This window comes from Tachysurus fulvidraco, chromosome 9 (assembly GCF_022655615.1).
Source record: "Tachysurus fulvidraco isolate hzauxx_2018 chromosome 9, HZAU_PFXX_2.0, whole genome shotgun sequence".
NCBI lineage: Eukaryota > Metazoa > Chordata > Actinopteri > Siluriformes > Bagridae > Tachysurus > Tachysurus fulvidraco.
The window spans coordinates 17,820,960-17,841,478 of NC_062526.1; the positions used below are offsets into that span (position 1 = coordinate 17,820,960).

General features: G+C 41.1%; 1 protein-coding gene and 3 pseudogenes across 7 annotated transcripts in view; 1 reads left to right on the forward strand and 3 right to left on the reverse strand.

Annotated features, from left to right (window-relative positions):
• The window catches only part of LOC125138472, a 20,645-nt pseudogene extending 6,965 nt beyond the window's left edge, over positions 1-13,680 (forward strand).
• The window catches only part of LOC113656616, a 355,645-nt pseudogene that overhangs the window by 331,501 nt on the left and 3,625 nt on the right, over positions 1-20,519 (reverse strand).
• Positions 1-20,519, reverse strand: part of LOC113656619 (acetyl-CoA carboxylase 2) — a 332,529-nt gene that overhangs the window by 268,623 nt on the left and 43,387 nt on the right. The window lies entirely within an intron of this gene.
• Positions 1-20,519, reverse strand: part of LOC125145502 — a 131,678-nt pseudogene that overhangs the window by 27,709 nt on the left and 83,450 nt on the right.

The window sequence follows — 20,519 nt, forward strand, 5'->3', positions numbered from 1 at the left end:
TCTGGGTCTGGTAATGTCTTTATTACTGATTCTACACACAATGTCTCACACACACACACACACACACACACACACACACTGTCTCTCTCACACACACACACACACACACTGTCTCTCACACACACACACACACTGTCTCTCTCACACACACACACACACACTGTCTCTCACACACACACACACACACACACACTGTCTCTCACACACACACACTGTCTCTCACACACACACACACACACACTGTCTCTCACACACACACACTGTCTCTCACACACACACACTGTCTCTCACACACACACACACACTGTCTCTCTCTCACACACACACACACTGTCTCTCTCTCACACACACACTGTCTCTCTCTCACACACACACACTGTCTCTCTCACACACACACTGTCTCTCTCTCTCTCACACACACACACACTGTCTCTCTCTCACACACACACACACTGTCTTACACACACACACTCACTGTCTCTCACACACACACACACAGTCTCACACACACACACACACACACACACACTGTCTCTCTCTCTCTCACACACACACACACACACACTGTCTCAAACACACACACACTGTCACACACACGCTGTCTCACACACACATGCGGTCACACGCACACTGTCTCACACACACACACTGTCTCTCACACACACACACACACACACACACTGTCTCTCTCTCACACACACACACACACACACACACTGTCTCTCTCTCACACACACACACACACACTGTCTCTCTCTCACACACACACACACACACACACTCTCTCTCTCTCTCTCACACCACCACACACCACTCTTCTCCTCGTCTCTCTCTCTCTCTCTCTCTCTCCTCTCTCTCTCTCTCACACACACACCACACACACACACAGGTATTTATTGTCTCAGTCTTCTGTCTGTGTTCAGGTCTGAAGGTATTGTGGGAGATGAAGAACAGAGATGGGTCATGTGATCAGTGTCCACCTGAACTTTATGCCAAAGGCTGTGTTAGAGATGTGGATGAAGGTCGTGCTGTACATACATTCTCATTATTTATTAAAGTTTTACTCACACATTTCAGACAATGTCTAATACGAAATTATATCACCATTTGGAGTACTCATGTTATTCTGTTGTCTGTGTGTGTGTTTTGTGTGTGTGTGTGTGTGGTGTGTGTGTGTGTGTAGGGTGCAGAGGAGATTGGCTATCCTGTAGTGATCAGGCATCAGAAGCGGAGGAGGGAAAGGAATCAGGAAAGTGGACAACACTGAAGATTTCCCCAGCTTTTTCAGACAGGTACACACACACACACACACACACACACACACACCACACACACAAAGTGCATCTGTGAACAGTTTGATATGGGTGGTGCTGTAGACATGGATGTATATTGGGTGAGATTGTATTTGATGTAGATCAGTGCAGTCCACACAGCTGAGTGTGGGTGTGTATTATGCTCAGTACAGTTCAGTTATTAAGGAGTTTGCTCGGATTTTTTCCAGATGGCTCGGGACAGTTTGGACCTTGCTGTTCTTAGGGCTGTCCTGTCCCTGCTCTGAAGGCTAGGTCATAGCAGTCATCCACGGCTTCTGGTTGGAATGTGGTGATGGTCTTGGGGACGGTCACGTCTTCAATGCTCTTGCCGATGTAGCTGCTCACTGATGCTGATAGATTATAATAGATAATATAATAGTCCTATAGAGCTCTTAGCATTAGCTCTGGGGGAATGTAAACTCTGACAATAAAAACCGTGCTGAATTCCTGTGGTAAATAAATTGGCATCTAACAGTCACAATCTCCACTAGAGAGGAACACAAACTCTGTGCATGATTCTAGTTATTGCACCATTCTGTGTTGAAATAAACACACACACACCACTGTAGGCACAAAAACAAGGTGAGCCTCACTTACTGTGTGTTAATAGTCTTTAAGTGTTGTGTCTGTACAAATCAGCCATAGTTTCCCATCCTCTCATGTTTCCTGTTTAAATGTAAACTGTGTGTGTTGTGTATCAGGTCCAGGTGGAGGTGCCCGGCTCACCCATCTTCATCATGCAGCTGGCTCAGCATGCACGTCACCAGGAGGTGCAGATCCTTGCAGACGAGTACGGAAACGCCATCTCTCTGTTCGGTAGGGACTGCTCCATCCAGCGGCGCCACCAGAAGATCATCGAGGAGGCTCCAGCCACCATCGCCTCACCCGCCACCTTCCAGCAGATGGAGAGGGTCAGTTTTTATAATGTCTAGCAGTCGAGGTGATGGAACATTAGTTAATTATAGTAGTTTAATTAGTTTAGTTTATAAACCTAAATTGTAAAGTTTTTTCTTTTTTTAAATCAGTATGCAGTGCGTATGGCTAAGATGGTGGGCTATGTGAGTGCGGGGACTGTAGAGTACCTGCTTTCAGAGGACGGCAGTTTCCACTTCCTGGAGTTGAACCCCAGACTACAGGTGGAGCATCCATGCACAGAAATGATAGCAGATGTTAATCTTCCAGCTGCACAGCTACAGGTACTGAACTCCTCACACACATCACTTTATGCATCGTACCTGGAATCGTTTCTATACGTTTGACTTAAATCATATTTAGGTCTTGTTTAGATCAACAGAACAGTTGATAATAAACACACAGTTTTACTGCTGATGTTAACTAGTGAGTGAAGCACAACCTATTTATCTGGTACTGAAAAGATTAATATTACACCACGATGTCTGATCTTTTTGTCATTTGTTTTCATTCATTGCCTTTATAAAAGCTCATGTATAATTTTTATTCATTTCTGTAGATAGCGATGGGAATCCCTCTGCACAGGATTAAGGATATCCGTGTGCTGTATGGTGAAACTCCGTGGGATGACACCACCATTAATTTTGAGGATCTGGAGTCTGTCCCCTGTCCTCGAGGCCACGTCATCGCCGCTCGCATCACCAGTGAGAACCCGGATGAGGTGAGTACAGACGGGATTCAGCAGATAAACCCACAGATTTTTATTTTCAGAGATGATGTCTACGTGTTTGTTTGTGCAGGGCTTTAAGCCGAGCTCGGGCACGGTGCAGGAGCTGAATTTCCGCAGCAGTAAGAACGTGTGGGGTTACTTCAGTGTGGGGGCCACAGGGGGGCTGCACGAGTTTGCTGACTCGCAGTTCGGACACTGTTTCTCCTGGGGACAAAACCGGGAGGAAGCCATATCGTCAGTATCATCACTCACATCACATCATTACACTACACGCCAGTGTCCACTCTGTCTTTAAGGACTTCTCTGTGGATATAGTTTCATACAGTTTCTCTGTGCCATCCGTAAATAAAAATTATTTGTATTAGAAATAAAAAACCTTTCAGACGTCTGCACTCATAATCATGTAGAACTGAATTTTTATATGTTTTATGCTCTTTTGAAAATACTATTTTGTAACATAATAAAATATAACAAACTAATTGTTTTATACTGAACTTGGGTTGATTACATTCGTGTCGAGTGAATCTAAGTAAGCGAGTAAGTGTTAATAACTGAATGCATTTCTGTGGGCAGTAACATGGTGGTGGCCATGAAGGAGTTGTCTATCCGAGGAGATTTCAGGACCACAGTGGAGTATCTGATAAAGCTGCTGGAGACCGAGTGCTTCAGGAACAATGACATCGACACAGGATGGCTGGACCACCTGATCGCTGAGAAAGTGCAGGTACGAGTCTGACTGGACCAGTAACTACAGGCATGAGGTCTGGTTTATGGGGTCACACACAGCCTGCATACACACCTGATTTCTACTTAAATACACATTTGTGTGTGTTCTTTACAGGCGGAGAGGCCAGACACCATGCTGGGGGTGGTGTGTGGAGCTCTACATGTAGCTGATGCCAGTTTCAGGAAAACCATGTCTGACTTTCTACACTCTCTCGAGAGGTGAGCTGATAACTCATGACCTGAACAAATCCATCATCAGATCAGGTTTTTAATAAAGAAAAACACATTTTATTTTTCCACATAATAAATGTAGAGGTCATGTGTTACCTGCTGCTGGTCTGGTGAACACTGTGGAGGTGGATTTATGAATGCTGTATCAATAACATGTCTTTTTTTGTAATTAGGCCACAGCTCTCAGTGAGCGATTATAAATCCTAATAAATGGTTTCTTTCATTATGTCATTTAGATCAAAATTGTAATAATCTTTCTGTGTGTATATATGTGTGTGTGTGTGTGTGTGTGTGTGTATATGTGTGTGTTGTAGGTGGCCCGTCAGTCTCCCACCACCTACGTGATTATAATGAACGACTCGGACATAGAGATTGATGTCCACAGGCTGAGTGATGGTGGCCTGCTCCTGTCCTACAGTGGCAGCAGCTACACCACCTACATGAAGGAGGAAGTTGACAGGTTTTACACTTCCTGTTTCTCATAATTTAATTAAAGTAAATAATTTCATTAATTTCCTGTACACTGTTTCACTGTGATAATCTATATAATAATCCAACACTCAGGACACGTAAACCTAGTTTAGGATTTATAAGAGTTTAATATGTTTAATTTCTCTGCAGATACCGGATCACGGTGGGCAATAAGACGTGTGTGTTTGAGAAGAAGCGAGACCCCACGGTGCTGCGTTCCCCCTCCGCTGGTAAACTGCTGCAGTATGTTGTGGAGGATGGAGGACACGTGACTGCAGGATATCCGTACGCTGAAATCGAGGTCATTTTTTTATATTCTCATATATTATGTTTATGTTGTCTTCATGTTCTTGTAAATAAATGGTGTTGTATTTATATATTTTTATTATATAATGATGTGTAGGTGATGAAGATGGTGATGACACTGACGGTGCAGGAATCAGGCTGTGTTCACTTTGTAAAGAGACCCGGAGCCGTGTTAGAGCCCGGCTGTGTAGTGGCTCATATCGACCTGGACGACCCGAGCATTATTCAGCCTGTACTATAATCACAGCTCCTTTTTTATCAACTAAAACTCCTTTATATCTGTATCCTAAAGCACTGAGCTGTTGTACATATAACGTGTTTCTGTAGGTGCAGCTGAACACTCAGCCGTTACCTGCACAGGAGCCGCTGCCCACAGTGGGGGAGAAACTGCACCAGGTCTTCCATAGCGTGCTGGAGAACCTGATGAACGTCATGGATGGATACTGTCTCTCTGAGCCCTATTTCAGTAACAGAGTGAGACACACACACACACACACACACATAGTTTACTGATATTAGCATAGCACCAGCAAGACTAATAGCTTTTATATTTGGATGTATCTTCAGCCAGTTCCTTTTCTTTTTTCTCCATGAATTATTCATAATGTTAGTGGTTATGCCCCACAGGTAGGTTGTGAGTCAGATCAGAAAGAGAGATTCTGGAGTGAATTAGATGAGGTGATGGAGAGTATTCCCACGGGTGAGAGAGTGGTGATAGGAGCGGATTTTAATGGACATGTTGGTGAGGGGAACACAGGTGATGGGGAGGTGATGGGCAAGTTTGGAGTTAAGGAAAGGAACCTTGAAGGACAGATGGTAGTGGACTTTGCTAAGAGGATGGACATGGCTGTGGTTAACACTTATTTTTAGAAGAGGGAGGAACATAGAGTGACTTACAAGAGTGGAGGTAGGAGAACACAGGTAGACTACATCCTATGTAGAAGAGGCAATCTGAAAGAGATTAGTGACTGTAAAGTGGTAGTGGGAGAGAGTGTAGCCAGGACAGCATAGGATGGTGGTGTTGTAGGATTGACTCTGATGGTCTGTAAGAAGAAGAGTTCAAAGAGAGAGAAGAAAACTAAGTGGTGGAAGCTGAAAAAGGAGGAATGTTGTGAGGAATTTAGACAGAAGTTGAGGCAGTCTGTAAGAAAAAAAATGCGTTGTGTAAAAATAAGACGATCTTAATGAAGATCTTAATAAAGAACAAGAAGTTTATTCCAGCATAGCAGTGACAAAATACATGGCGTACTTTGGGCTCGTCGGGGTCAGAAAGAACACGAACCCAGAGCAAATTCTGCTCAAACCTTATATACAGTTTCCCTTTTGGTAATTTAAATGAAGTTTCGCTTGAATGTGTATTGAGGGTAAGAATAGAATGTCTCCCAAATGGCTGGGCTACACCTTGTTGTCTAGCTGATGTCTTTAAATGTTAATCATGGTCACGTACACCTTGTCTTGGTATTGTTAACAACTGCTAGCGCCCAAGTGGTCACTTTAAATGGTAATCGCGGTCACGTAGACCCTTTGTTCGTGGTGATCCCTAATGTCCTGCCTGCCGTTCCCCATATTTATAATTGAATCCCATTTATACATTTAGAGTCCTAAACGTATTACCTTATGATACTTCTTAGGAATGATCTCTTTTTAGATGTGTACCTTGGAGTGGAATTGGGTGCAATTTTCTGTAATTTCTTACAGTCCCCCCTTTGATGCTTTTGGCCCTCAAGCAATCACATCACTTCCTTAATACAGACCACACCTCCCATTTTTTTGGGCCGGTGCCCAGTGTCGGCGAAGCCCTGCCTTAGGTCGTTCCCCTTCGGCCCTCAGAGAATCTTACCCCGTCATCGGAACTTCACCTCACGCACACTGGTTTTTAGCTCCATTCCATAAGGCAAACATATCATTGGTTTTCTTCTTAAAATTTGGTTATATGTAAAATATTACTTGGGTTTGGAGCAGAGACATTCAGAAACCATCACAGCCAACGGCAACGTCCCACATTGATCATTGAATTATCTGCAATTTGCCGTTTCAATATGGTACACATACAGCATAACATAATGCATTGACAAGAATGAGAAAGATGCATACAACAACAGCAGTTTTGAAAGTTATATCCCAAATAAGATAAGAATAGGCAATAACCAAATCACCACCATGCATTTGTTTAGTCAAGACATTATCTTTTCCCACAAGACCTTGTTGAGCTTTAACAATATGGTCGTCTTTTCTCTACATTATGACATAATGACATTAACATATTATATAATAACATATTATATATTTTGGTAAATCAAAATCAAATTCTGGTACATATTCCTCAAAGACTAATTGTCTGCTGGATTCAATGACATTGTCTGTAGAGTGTGGAATTAACATATGGAAAGTAATATTTTCCTATGAACCAAGCTGCCTCTGGAATCATACAAAGTAAAGTAACCTTAATTGGACAAAATGTTATCATGTGTTTGTCATTAACAAAGATAGAAAAGTGATCATGAGTTGTGGTGACGTTTTCCTGTGCGAAACTATTACTCTGGTAAAATTATTGTGGACATGTGTTAGATCGATTTCACAAGCCTCATAATTAGTGTGGGGTGCCACACATAATGGTTGTTTTTCAAACTTGCAATGGTAACTGTGTGATAAACCTAAAAGTCCTTAAAGTCCATTCTTTAATACATTCTTCTGTAATATTCCCAAATTGTAAATGCTTAGAATCCTTTAAAACAATTCTTCAAATCCTTTCCAATCCTTGAGATTATTTACTTGAAGATGTTCTCTGAGGAGGTGATGAACTGGTTGCAACATCACTGTGATACCTCAGGAACGCTGTTGTCAAGAAGACCTTATATATTCCTGTTACACTGTTCATCTGGGTCTGGAGATCATGCTGTAAGTCTCACCAAGACCAAAACCTGGATCCATTGTAGATAAGCACTTTAGGACAGCGTTGGTCACGACACACTTCTGTCACGATAGCTGCCTTCCTAGTCCATCCCCTACATCTATTTCTTTTTGACCTGAAAAACACTTGAAAACATAATGAATTTATACCCCCCCCCCCTTTTAAACACAGCACACCAAAAACATTACAAACACATACAACATAAATCACCTTCCTATTTACATGGCCCTGATGACTGCCATCAGTTTTTTATGATATTAATTGACCTATGTGGAATGATCTTTTACCAGGTTGACGGTTTTTAGTTTTGTGATGTGAATCTCTGCATGGTCTCTCCCATTGAGCAGACCATGGGCCCTCATTTTGGTCATTCTTTACCACAACGTCATCACTACTTTCAAATTTGTGATGGTACACATTCTGACCAGAATGCATTTTGTTTTTCTGACTTTGCCAAATTTGTTGAGTAGTTTGGTGAAAAATAACAGGCAAGGAGTTACACAGATTTTTGAGCTCCTTTCTCAGTCTGTTTACTGTAGCCTGTAACTGGTTTAAATCCGTTTTGGGGCCTGAACTCTTAAGGGAAAATTTGCATTCCCTTGAAATATGTCCCTCTTTGCCACATGAATAACACACCAATGGGTTATCAGGGTTACGAGGGGGTAGTCTTTCCTTTCTATCTCCAGTAGTGTAGGTCTCTTTTTTTCCAGGAAACATTGCTGGCTCTATTCTTATTGAGATTTTTAACACCTACTGCGGATACAGGATGGGACCTCTTTGAGTTAGCATTGTTGTTGACAAACTGTGTCATTTTAGCAATGATGTCATTATAATCAGAAAGATGGGTCACAAACATCGACACAGCAGAACGGGTGAGTGAGTCACATTTGTTAATCAATGCAGATTTAAAACTCTCATTATGACATCCTCTTCATTCGGTGTGATATCAGGATTGCCACTGAAAGTTTTAAATGTCTCCAATAATCGCTCTGAAAATGCTACTGGGTGCTCTCCTTTCCTCATTTGCACATCAGATATCTTATCCCAGTTAATGGACATCACACCTAGGACTTCAAGCAGTGCCTGCTTCCTCTCTAACTTATTGGCAGTTCTAGTTTTGACTTTCTCATTTAATGCTCCAGACAAAGTGTCAGGCAAACACACAGTTAACAACACACACGCATCACCATCTGTGAATTTGTAAATGTCAGCATATAGCTCGAAAACCTTTAGAAAGTCTAATGGATCTTGTTTGGCAGGATCAAATTTACCAATACTTTTAATCACAGCTTCTAGGTCATTGGGTTTAAACCCACTGACCATAGTAGTGGTCATTGGTTCCTCCGCTCTTTTACTAGCATGCATAGTTGTAGTCAAGTGAACTGGAGCCATGGGGAACTTAACTGTACAGTCAGAATATTGACTCCTGACTTGACTGAGAATCTCTTTCTGAGTTCTCATCACTATCTAACATGTCAGGAACTTGATTACTCCACATACCACATACAGATGTCTTACTGGTGCTAATTTCAGTTTTGCCATTTTTTAAAAGGAATTGACAAGCAGACTTGGCTTCCTCTAAATCTTTAAACAATGTTTCCACAGATGAACTAAGCATGTGGTTGTTTTAAGGTGTACAATTTCACTCTGCATCCTAATCTTTTCTTCCTTCCAGATTATCTCACTACAAGGCTCTGGGTGGTCAGGTAGTGCTACCAGATGACTGGGAAACTACAGCAGAAGTGATCAGGGAGACAGGGAGAAAGGTGCTGGGTGTGTCATGTGGAAGGAGGAAAGGAGATAAGGAGACTTGGTGGTGGAATGAGGAAGTTCGGGATAATATCCAGAGGAAGAGATTAGCCAAGAAGAAGTGGGATGTGGACAGGACTGAAGAGGAAGGTGTCTAAGGCCAAGCAGAAGGCATATGACGAGTTGTACACTAGGTTAGACATTAGAGAAGGATAGAAGGACTTATACCGGTTAGCTAGGCAGAGGGATCGAGATGGGAAGGATGTGCAGCAAGTTAGAATTATTAAGGATAGAGATGGAAGGGTGCTCACAAGTGAGGAGAGTGTACAGAGGTGATGGAAGGAATACTTTGAGGAGCTGATGAATGAGGAAAATGAGAGGGAAAAAAGAGTAGAAGGGGTGAACTCTGTGGAACAGGAAGTAGATAAGATTAGAAAGGATGAAGTCAGGAAGGCTTTGAAGAGGATGAAATGTGGAAAGGCAGTTGGTCCTGACGACATCCCGGTAGAGGTCTGGAAGTGTCTATGAGAGGCGGCAGTGGAATTTTTAACTAGTTTGTTCAACAGGGTTTTAGAGAGTGAGAGGATGCCTGAGGAATGGAGGAGGAGTGTGTTAGTGCCGATCTTTAAGAATAAGGGTGACGTGCAGAGTTGCAGCAACTATAGGGGGATAAAGTTGATGAGCCATACAATGAAGCTGTGGGAAAGAGTAGTGGAAGCTAGGTTAAGGAAGGTAGTGGAAATTTGTGATCAGCAGTATGGCTTCATGCCCAGAAAGAGCACAACAGATATAATTTTTGCTCTGAGAATGTTGATAGAGAAGTATAGGGATGGTCAGAGGGAGTTGCACTGTGTGTTTGTAGACTTGGAGAAGGACAGGGTGCCAAGAGAAGAGCTGTGGTACTGTATGAGGAAGTCAGGAGTAGCAGAGAAGTATGTCAGAGTGGTGCAGGACATGTATGAGAGGAGCAGGACAGTGGTGAGGTGTGCTGTAATTCAGACAGAGAAGTTCAAAGTGGAGGTGGGACTGCATCAGGGATCGGCTCTGAGCCCCTTCCTGTTTGCTATACTGATGGACCAGTGGAGTCTCCTTGGACGATGATGTTTGCAGATGACATTGTGATCTGTAGTGAGAGCAGCGAGCAGGTGGAGGAAAACCTGGAGAGGTGGAGGTTTGCGCTGGAGAGAAGAGGAATGAAAGTCAGTCGTAGATTGAGTACATGTGTGTGAATGAAAGGGAGGGAAGTGGAACAGTAAGGTTGAAGTAGGTGCAGGAAGGTGAAGTAGGTGCAGGAGTTTAAGTACTTGGGGTCAACAGTCCAAAGTAATGGATAGAGTGGCAAAGAAGTAAAGAAGCGAGTGCAGGTAGGTTGGAATGGGTGGAGAAAGGTGTCAGGAGTTCTGTGTGATAGGAAAATATCAGCAAGAATCAAGGGAAGGTGTACAGGACAGTGGTGAGGCCGGCCATGGTTTAGAGACAGTGTCACTGAAGAAGAGACAGGAGTCAGAGCTAGAGGTAGCTGAGCTGAAGATGTTGAGGTTCTCTTTGGGAGTGACAAGATTGGACAGGATTAGGACGAGTACATCAGAGGGACAGCTCATGTTGGACGTTTGGGAGACAAAGTTAGGGAGACCAGATTAAGATGGTTTGGACATGTTCAGAGGAAGGAGAGTGAGTATATGGGTAGGAGAATGTTGGACATGGAGCTGTTAGGCAGGAGGCAAAGAGGAAGGCCAACGAGGAGGTACAGTATATGGATGTAATTAATGTGGATATGCAGCTAGTGGGTGCAAGTGTTGAGGTGCAGAAGATAGGGTTAGGTGGAGAGAGATGATTCGCTGTGCGACCCCTGAAGGGAAAAGCCGAAAGAAGAAGAAGAATTATTCACAAACGAGGTTTATTAGCTCATCTCATCACAGTGGCATGTAAATGTACACATCTTGATTTGTGTGTGTTATCGTGATCTGACACATTTTCTATCTCCTCACTTTGCATGTGTTCAGCTGAATAAGTGGGTGGACTCTCTGATGCGGACTCCACTGTACGTTCACTCCCACTGCTGGAGCTGCAGGACATCATGACCAGCGTCTCGGGTCGTATCCCTGTCACGGTGGAGAAAGTCATCCGCAAGATTATGGCCCAGTACGCCAGCAACATCACCTCTGTTCTCTGTCAGTTCCCCAGCCAGAGGGTGAGTACAGATGTATTGATCACTCTGGTTTACACCAGTTTCCTCCCACTGGATGAGAACATGAATTGTCCCCTTGCACATGATGAAGTCTGGATGGTCTTTGGGTTTACTCTGACCTTAAATAAATAAATGCAGTGTATCTAGTGCAAACAGTGTCTATAACTTCTGTCTATGAAGTACATTATGAAGGTTTCAGTTAATCATTTTAAAAGTATCTGGCACCTAGACGGACGTTTGTTTTGCTTTAGATTGCGAATATCCTGGACAGTCACGCAGCCATGCTACAGAAGAAAGCAGACCGTGAGGTTTTCTTCATGAACACTCAGAGCATGGTGCAGCTCGTGCAGAGGTGAGACTTGGCCTTTCTCTGTCTCTGTACTGTGGGCTTTAGGTTATATAACAGAGTTACAGTAGAAATACAGGGTTTGTTCTGTATATACAATAATGTTAGTGACTCTGAATTTTATCTCACTGTAGATATATAGAAATATGTCCTGATATTACATTGCCTGTGTGTGTACAGTGGTTATAGTTTATAGTAATTGATTTCCAACACAACGCTGAGAGTAAGCTGACGCGTGTGTGTGTGTGTGTGTGTGTGTGTGTCCACAGAAACTCATCCTGTCTGATACGACAATCTTTGATGTTTTGCCCAGTTTCTTCTACCACGTTGACCGTGTGGTGTGTATGGCTGCTTTAGAGGTACACACACCTTTTCATTTTTCTAGTCAGTGTGTTATTCATATGTATCTGTACCGAAACTTATCTGAGATCATGTAGTGTAGCATTTTATAGCAGGTTTATGTTTCTAACAGATTGTATAAAGTTATGTACAATGTGTAGTGTGTACATGTGATTAGCTGCATTATATTTATTTTGTGTGTGGGTGTGTGTGTGGGTGTGGGTGGGTGTACGTAGTTGTACGTAGGTGTCTGTGAGGAGGGGTTACATAGCCTATGTAAGAAATAAAAAATGTGTAGAAAATGGTAATCTCAGTTACGTAGACCCTTTGTTCGTGGTGATCCTTAATGTCCTGCTGCCATTCCCATATTTATAATTGAATCAGGTTTATACGTTTAGAGTCCTAAATGTATTACCTTATGATACTTCTTAGGAATGAGCTCTTTTAGATGTGTACCTTGGAGTGGAATTTGGGTGCAATTTCTGTAATTTCTTACACCTATGAGCTGAACAGTCTGCAGCATCACCAGTTGAATGATGGCACGTGTGCTGTGCACTTTCAGTTTATGCTCCCTTCATCTCACCCCAACAGGTAACATCCTCCCACCTCCACACACACACACACACACACACACACACACACCGCACTCGTGTGTAGTAATGATGTTTCTGTTCAAATACGATCTTTAGCTTTAGTTTAAAAAGTCTGTGTTGCCTGATGTGTTAAACAGATGTGTAATATAATATAACTAATTAATAAAAGTAAGCTGTTTGAATGATCCTATCTGATTCCTTTGGAAAATAATTTACTGTTATTTGCATGCTGCTGAATATAGACGTTTAAGACAAAAAAAATTATATATATATAATTTTAATATAAATAAAAAAATCTTTGGCTGAATTTTAAACTAATAGAGTTGTCAGCATGTATAGAAGTCAACAGTTGTGAAACTAATTTATCAAGACGAGTAAATAAATAAATAATAAATGCTTTCAAACTGTGTTCTTTATTCATCTTTTGATCATTTCTTTAAAGTCACTGATCCGATCCCGCACTAGTCGACTGAGGGATAGCTTTAAAAGTGATTCCAAAGTGAGTTCATTTATTTTGTGTCTGTCTTTAGTGTCAAGTTTTCACTTAATGGTATCATTTATCTGTCACTAATTGTTTATTACATGAAGTACCTCAGTAGACAGATGCTTTTATCCAGAGGGACCTTCAGTACCCGATATCTCTTGTCTGTCTCAGCCAGGGTGTAAATCTGTCAGCCTTCCAGTCACAGACACACAAACTCACTGAGTGTAATGCTGAATGTCCGCTGCCCTGATGGCCGTGCCCTGCGCTGACCACAAGATGCACCTGTACCTGGGTGCTGCCCGTGTTGAGGAGGGCACTGAGGTCACTGACTACCGCTTCTTTGTCAGAGCCATCATCCGCCACTCCGACCTCATCACCAAGGTAACCACTTTAGGTCCACTTCATAGTTCTCCTTAGCAACTGCATGTCAAATATTGACCATAGTATCTGTCACATGAGAGCTGAAATTTATACCCCAAATTATATGATGTACAGTGGGGAGAACAAGCATTTGATACACTGCCGATTTTGCAGGTTTGCCCACTTACAAAGCATGTAGAAGTCTGTAATTTTTATCATAGGTACTCTTCAACTGTCAGTGACAAAAATCCAGAAAATCACATTGTATGATTTCTAAAAAATTGCAGTGATGCCTCGAGATCCGAATTTTTTGAGATACGAGCTGTGATTTGACCAAATTTTTGTCTTGATATACGAGCAAATTTTTTGAGATACGAGCATCCGAACCGCCACCGAAACAAAGATCCCCAACAACCACGTGTGCTGTTTCCCCCGCCTCAGCTTCCCGCATCTCATTCGGTTAAAGCCGCCTTTCCACTGCACACGACAAACGACTGTCGATAAAAGGGGAGTCATTAATTTCTTATGGAGAGTTGCAAAGGGGGCTGCGTGAGGTGCCGACCATCTGCGGATCTGTAATTTTCGGATCCGTTTTGAGCGTTGGATCCTTTAAAAAATTTTTACTTGTGCTTTTTATTAAAAAAAAGCTCTTCTAGGCTTTTATTAAAACGATTTTAGTGAGGAAAGAGTGACAAAAAAAGCAAAAACAAGTGAAGAGAAAAGCGATGAAGAAAATTAAGCAAAATTAATGTAAAAAAAACAGAAATTGTAGCAATTAGGTTCAGTTAAGAAAATTTCAGTTCTGTCAGGACCACTTTGTCAAAAGAGAATTTATTAGATGATATGCATACAGTTAGTGTTGGCGGTATGGTTCTGTTCTGGACAAAAATCCACGTCCGTGCGCATGCATGGTCAGAGCGCGGGGAGCAGCGACTAGAAAATAGAATAAACCCCCCGTATAACAGAACCACTAATCATGCATATTATTAGATATGCTCGCTTACACGTTTTTGGACAGTAATAAATGAATGAATGGATGGATAAATAAATAAATAAATAAATAAATAAATAAATAAATAAATAAATAATAGAGAAAGAGGGAGAGAGTGAGAAAAATATGTTGAGATTTATTACGTAAACTGGTACAAGGCATGGTGGAGTCAGGTTTGGTGGAGGGAGTTTAGATCGCGGCAGCAGCAATGCGCTAGAGTGGCTCTATGAATGGGAATTTAAATTGTCGGGTAATATGGATGTCGTAACTGGATCCGTGCGCGTCGTGGAAGCTGATTAACAGTTGATGCAGGCTTGATGATGTGGCCTGCCAGAACTAATGCGATGGTCGTTAATTCGTTCGTTAATTTTAGTGAAGTTTAGTTAAGTTCCATTTAAGTGTAAGGTAGCATTAAGAGTGTACAGTAGCTAGTAAGTGAACGAAAGCGAAAGTGTACGTACGAGACAAAATTCCTCCTCCTTCGCCTGTTTACTCCTCCCTCAACCTCCGTGCGCATCTTCCGTAAAGTAAAACCAGTTTATTTTTTTTAACATTCTCTTATATTGTTGTATGTTTTTATACAATTACTTTAAATGGGGAAAATTGCTTTGAGATACGAGCAAGGACACGAAACGAATTAAACTCGTATCTCGAGGCATCACTGTAATTTGCATTTTGTTGCATGGTATGTCATACATACAGCAGAACTTAATATTTGGTACAGAAACCTTTGTTTACAATTAGAGATCATACATTTCCTGTAGTTCTTAACCAGGTTTGCACACACTGCAGCAGGGATTTTGGCCCTCTCCTCCATACAGACCTTCTCAGATCCTTCAGGTTTTGGGGCTGTCGCTGGGCAATACGGACTTTCAGCTCCCTCCAAAGATTTTCTATTGGGTTCAGGTCTGGAGATTGGCAAGGCCACTCCAGGACCTTGAGATGCTTCTTACGGAGCCACTCCTTAGTCGCACTGGCTGTGTGTTTCGGGTCGTTGTCATGCTGGAAGACCCAGCCACGACCCATCTTCAATGCTCTTACCGAGGGAAGGAGGTTGTTGGCCAAGATCTTGCAGGACCTTTCATGCGCTGCAGGCATAGTGTGTTACTAATGGTTTTCTAGTGATGTCAAAAAAATTAACCAATTTTCATTGAAGCTTGATTCGTTCTGGCAAAATCACGTGACCAGTGACGTCCGAAGCTTCGTTTCACACACACCCACGTGACCGCTTCATTATCTGTTTCAAAGGTTTAAAATTGTGCGTGACACGCGGTGCGCCCTCGTGTGTTGTATTGGAGTATTACATGGAATCTTTTACTGTATAGCCAGTTTAGGAGAGCTTATTGTTGCGAGTTGTCAGTGGAGCCTGTTACAAAAAGATCGTTTTCTGAAATGTGGGAACACTTTCATTTGATTTCGCCCAATAAGGTGGATATATATGGTTTTATTGTGAAGCCTATATTTATAACTTCAATCTTCATTGGGCAATTATACGATTCAGTGTAATATTTAATATCGTATATTTTGTCAAATTTATATTTATTGGATAGTATAGAAAAATATAGGAATGCAAGAAAAGTCTTTTGTGCACCGCTTAATACCAAATAATGATTTTTAAATGGTTCACACTTTATACTTTTGAGATAAGGTCTATCCTTAATCTGTTTTTGGTCCAGTGTTTGATTTGCTCCCAGCAGCTGGTCTATAATATTAATAATACATCATCCATGTCACTCATTCAAGAACACTTACAATGTCTATTTCACGAGTTCACACTTACAAATAAGACTGTGTGTCTATATAATCATGCTGAACAGGTGGACACTATATAGTCATGCTGAACAGGTGGACACTATATAGTCATGCTGAACAGGTGGACACTATATAGTCATGCTGAACAGGTGGACACTATATAGTCATGCTGAACAGGTGGACACTATATAGTCATGCTGAACAGGTGGACACTATATAGTCATGCTGAACAGGTGGACACTATATAGTCATGCTGAACAGGTGGACACCTGATTGCTGATTGTTAATAAAACATAATTATTAAGCATAAAGCATCTATCTAGCCTACAGTACAGATTTATAATCGTGTAAAAGTGTGTCTGCAGTCAAAATGTCCAAATTCACCATACAAAAAGTTTTTATTACATTTTTGTTTGGAGTTACCATGCGTATGCAATGGAACATGCTTTGGACATGTATTTAATATATTGATTCATTTATTTATTAATCTTTCCTTAATTTGTCAATCATTTGATTGTGGAACATTCTGTGATAGCGCTTTCACCAGCAGAGGTCCTCATCGAGCTCTGATTTGAAAAGCTTCGAGTATTGAACCTTCTTCCGATACAATTGGGTTGAAAGCTTCACTGCTTCAAGAAAGCTTCACTTTGCCATCACTATGGTTTACTTTGAGTCTGTGGTCCCCTCTCTTTAGGTCATTGACCAGGTCCTGCTGTGTAGTTCTGGGCTGATCCCTCACCTTCCTCATGAACCTTCCCCTATTGTCCTGTAGCCCATCCAGTCTTGTGCAGGTCTACAATTTTATCCCTGATGTCCTTACACAGCTCTCTGGTCTTGGCCATTGTGGAGAGGTTGGAGTCTGTTTGAGTGTGTGGACAGGTGTCTTTTATACAGGTAACGAGTTTAAACAGGTGCAGTTAATACAGGTAATGAGTAAAGAACAGGACGGCTTCTTAAAGAAAAACTAACAGGTCTGTAACAGCCGGAATTCTTACTGGTTAGTAGGTGATCAAATACTTATGTCATGCAATAAAATGCAAATTAATTATTTAAAAAACATACAATGTGATTTTCTGGATTTTTGTTTTAGATTCTGTCTCTCACAGTTGAAGAGTACCTATGATATAAATTACAGACTTCTACATGCTTTGTAAGTGGGCAAACCTGCAAAATCGGGAGTGTATCAAATGCTTGTTCTCCCCACAGTATATATACTCCCACAGAAAGCCGGTCCAGGCTGACGCTATCCTGCTGGGTCTTGGAGAGGTGGAATCCTTCTGTTAGCAACGCGCAGATAAAAACAGTCCAAAATGCAGGATAGCAGAAAAATAAACAGGTTTAATGACTAAAAACATAAAACAGGGACACGGACTAGGACACATGACGACATACGACAACATCAGACTACGTAAGACGAGGATTCAGCGCTGCAATAGGACGAGAGAAGGGTGGGGCAGACACGTGACAGAACATAAACAAAAGCATGTGGCCAAAGTGCGGGCTGGATCCTGACAGTGAGTGTGTGTGTGTGTGTATTGTGTGTGTGTGTGTGTGTGTGTGTGTAGTCTGTTTAAAGTACATCCACACTGACTTTTAAGCTCTCCTGAGTACCCTGATAAATCTGTGTCTCTGTTCCAGTAATCAGGATCATCAGCAGTCACCTTCTGTATCCACTCCGTCTTTGGGATCATTTTCATGATGTTATTGTCATAGTAGTCGATCTGTCCTCCATCCACCTGACCAACAGTGGTGAATTCTGGGAAATTTATTCCAGTTGTAACTGCAGTGTAGAAATACTGCATAACTGCGGACATCATAATAATAATAATAATAATAATAATAATAATAATAATAATAATAATAATAAAGTGTGTATTTCTGTATTACTTGGTGAGAGATTTACTTATTTATTAACTGTATTATTTATGTGTAACTTTGTCAGATTTGCCCTTATTACAGCTTTATCATTAAACTTTATTATTAGGCAAGTTTATTTGTATAGCACATTTCATACACAGAGGTCATTCAAAGTGCTTTACATAGAAATTAGAAAACAATTTATAAGAGAGGAAAAAAAAGTATATATGAAAAAATAAGAAACATGATAAAATCATAATAAAAACAAAGAACAATTAAAGAAAATAAATGTGATTTTAATAAAACCAGTTTAAAATATGTTAAACAATAAAACAGGAGTAAAAGTGATTTGGATAAAAAGTGCAGTCAGTGTGAAGCAGCACAGCACTCATTCAGTAAATGCAGAGTTAAACAGATGTGTTTTTAATCTTGATTTAAAAGTGTCTACTGTTGAAGCACATCTTATCTCTTCTGGAAGCTGATTCCAGCTATAGGTGGCGTAATAACTAAATGCTGACGCACCTTGTTTTGAGTGAACCCTTGGTATCTCTAACTGACCCGATCCTAATGATCTGAGTAGTCTGCTTGGTTTATATTCAATTAGCATATCTGTAATGTATTTCAGTCCTAAGCCATGAAGTGATTTATAAACCAGTAACAACACTTTAAAATCTATTCTAAATGTAACTGGAAGCCAGTGTAAGGACCTGAGGACTGGACTGATGTGCTCAGATTTTTGGTTCTGGTAAGAATTCTGGCAGCAGCGTTCTGTATGAGCTGCAGCAGTCTAATGGTCTTTTTGGGGATCCCAGTAAGGAGTCCATTGCAATAATCTACCCTGCTGGTGATGAAAGCATGAACAAGTTTCTCTAAGTCCTGTCTTGAGACAAAACATCTAATTCTGGCTATATTTCTGAGATGGTAGTAAGCTGATTTGCTTATCGCTTTCACATGACTACTGAAATTAAGGTCAGACTCTAAAATTACACCAAGATTTCTGACTTTATTTTGTGTCTTTAGACCCCTACAGTCAAGGTGTGTGTTAACCTTGAGAGTTTCATCTTTATTTCCGAATACAATGACTTCGATTGTGTCTTTGTTTAACTGGAGGAAGTTTCATCAATGCACTTACATAGAGAGTCAATGGGGCTGTAGTCATTAGGGGACAGGGCTAAGTATATCTGGGTGTCATCTGCAAGCTATGGTAAGCAATTTGGTTCTTTTTCATTATTTGACCAATTGGGAGCAAATTATAGATAAGCGGTGATTAAATTAAAGATAAGCGGTGCAAAAATTTAGCCCTGTGGGACTCCACATGTCATGGATGTCCACTCAGATTCATGGTTACCTATGTTCACATAGTAACCTTCCCCATTTAGGTATGAATTAAACCATTTGAGGACCATCCCAGAAAGCCAGTTTTCCAGTCTATGTAAGAGTATGGTGTGATCTACCATGTCAAAGGCAGCACTAAGATCTAGTAGCACCAGCACTGATATTTTACCTGAATCAGAGTTTAAGCGAATATCATTTATTATCTTTATGAGCAATGTCTCTGTGCTGTGATGCTGGCGGAAACCAGATTGAAAATTGTCCAGATAGCCATTTGAGTTTAAGAATTTGTTCAGCTGACTGAAAACAACCTTTTCAATGATCTTGCCTATAAAAGGAAGATTAGAGATTGGTCTGTAGTTGCTAAGCATGGTTTTGTCTAGGTTACTCTTTTTTAGGAGAGGCTTAACAACTGCCGTTTTTAGGGACTCTGGAAAAGTGCCTGTGAGCAGAGAGGTATTTACTATTTTTAAGAAGTCAGTTTCTAAGCAGTTAAGTACCTTTTTGAGAAAGGATGTGGGGAGGGTGTCAAGGCTGCAAGTTGATGCTTTAAGATGTTGTAACTGTTTCTTCCAGGGTTTTTATATCAATTATGTCAAATTCTGAGAAAATTACAAATTTTTGAGTTTGTTGTAATGAGTTCTGACTGACAACATTACAATATGAGGCCGTATGGCTTGCCATTCTGATATTACTGATTTTCTCAGAGAAAAAGGTTGCAAACTCATTGCATTTGTTGTCAGAGAGCATTTCACTAGGAACTTGATTTGAGGGGTTTGTTAGTCTCTCTACAGTAGCAAAAGCAGTGCGAGCGTTGTTTATGTTGTTGTTTATAATGTTTGAGAAGAAGATCTGTCTAGCTGTGTCTAGTTCTACATTGAAAGCACGAAGACTGTCCTTATAGATGCTATAATGTACTTCAAGTTTT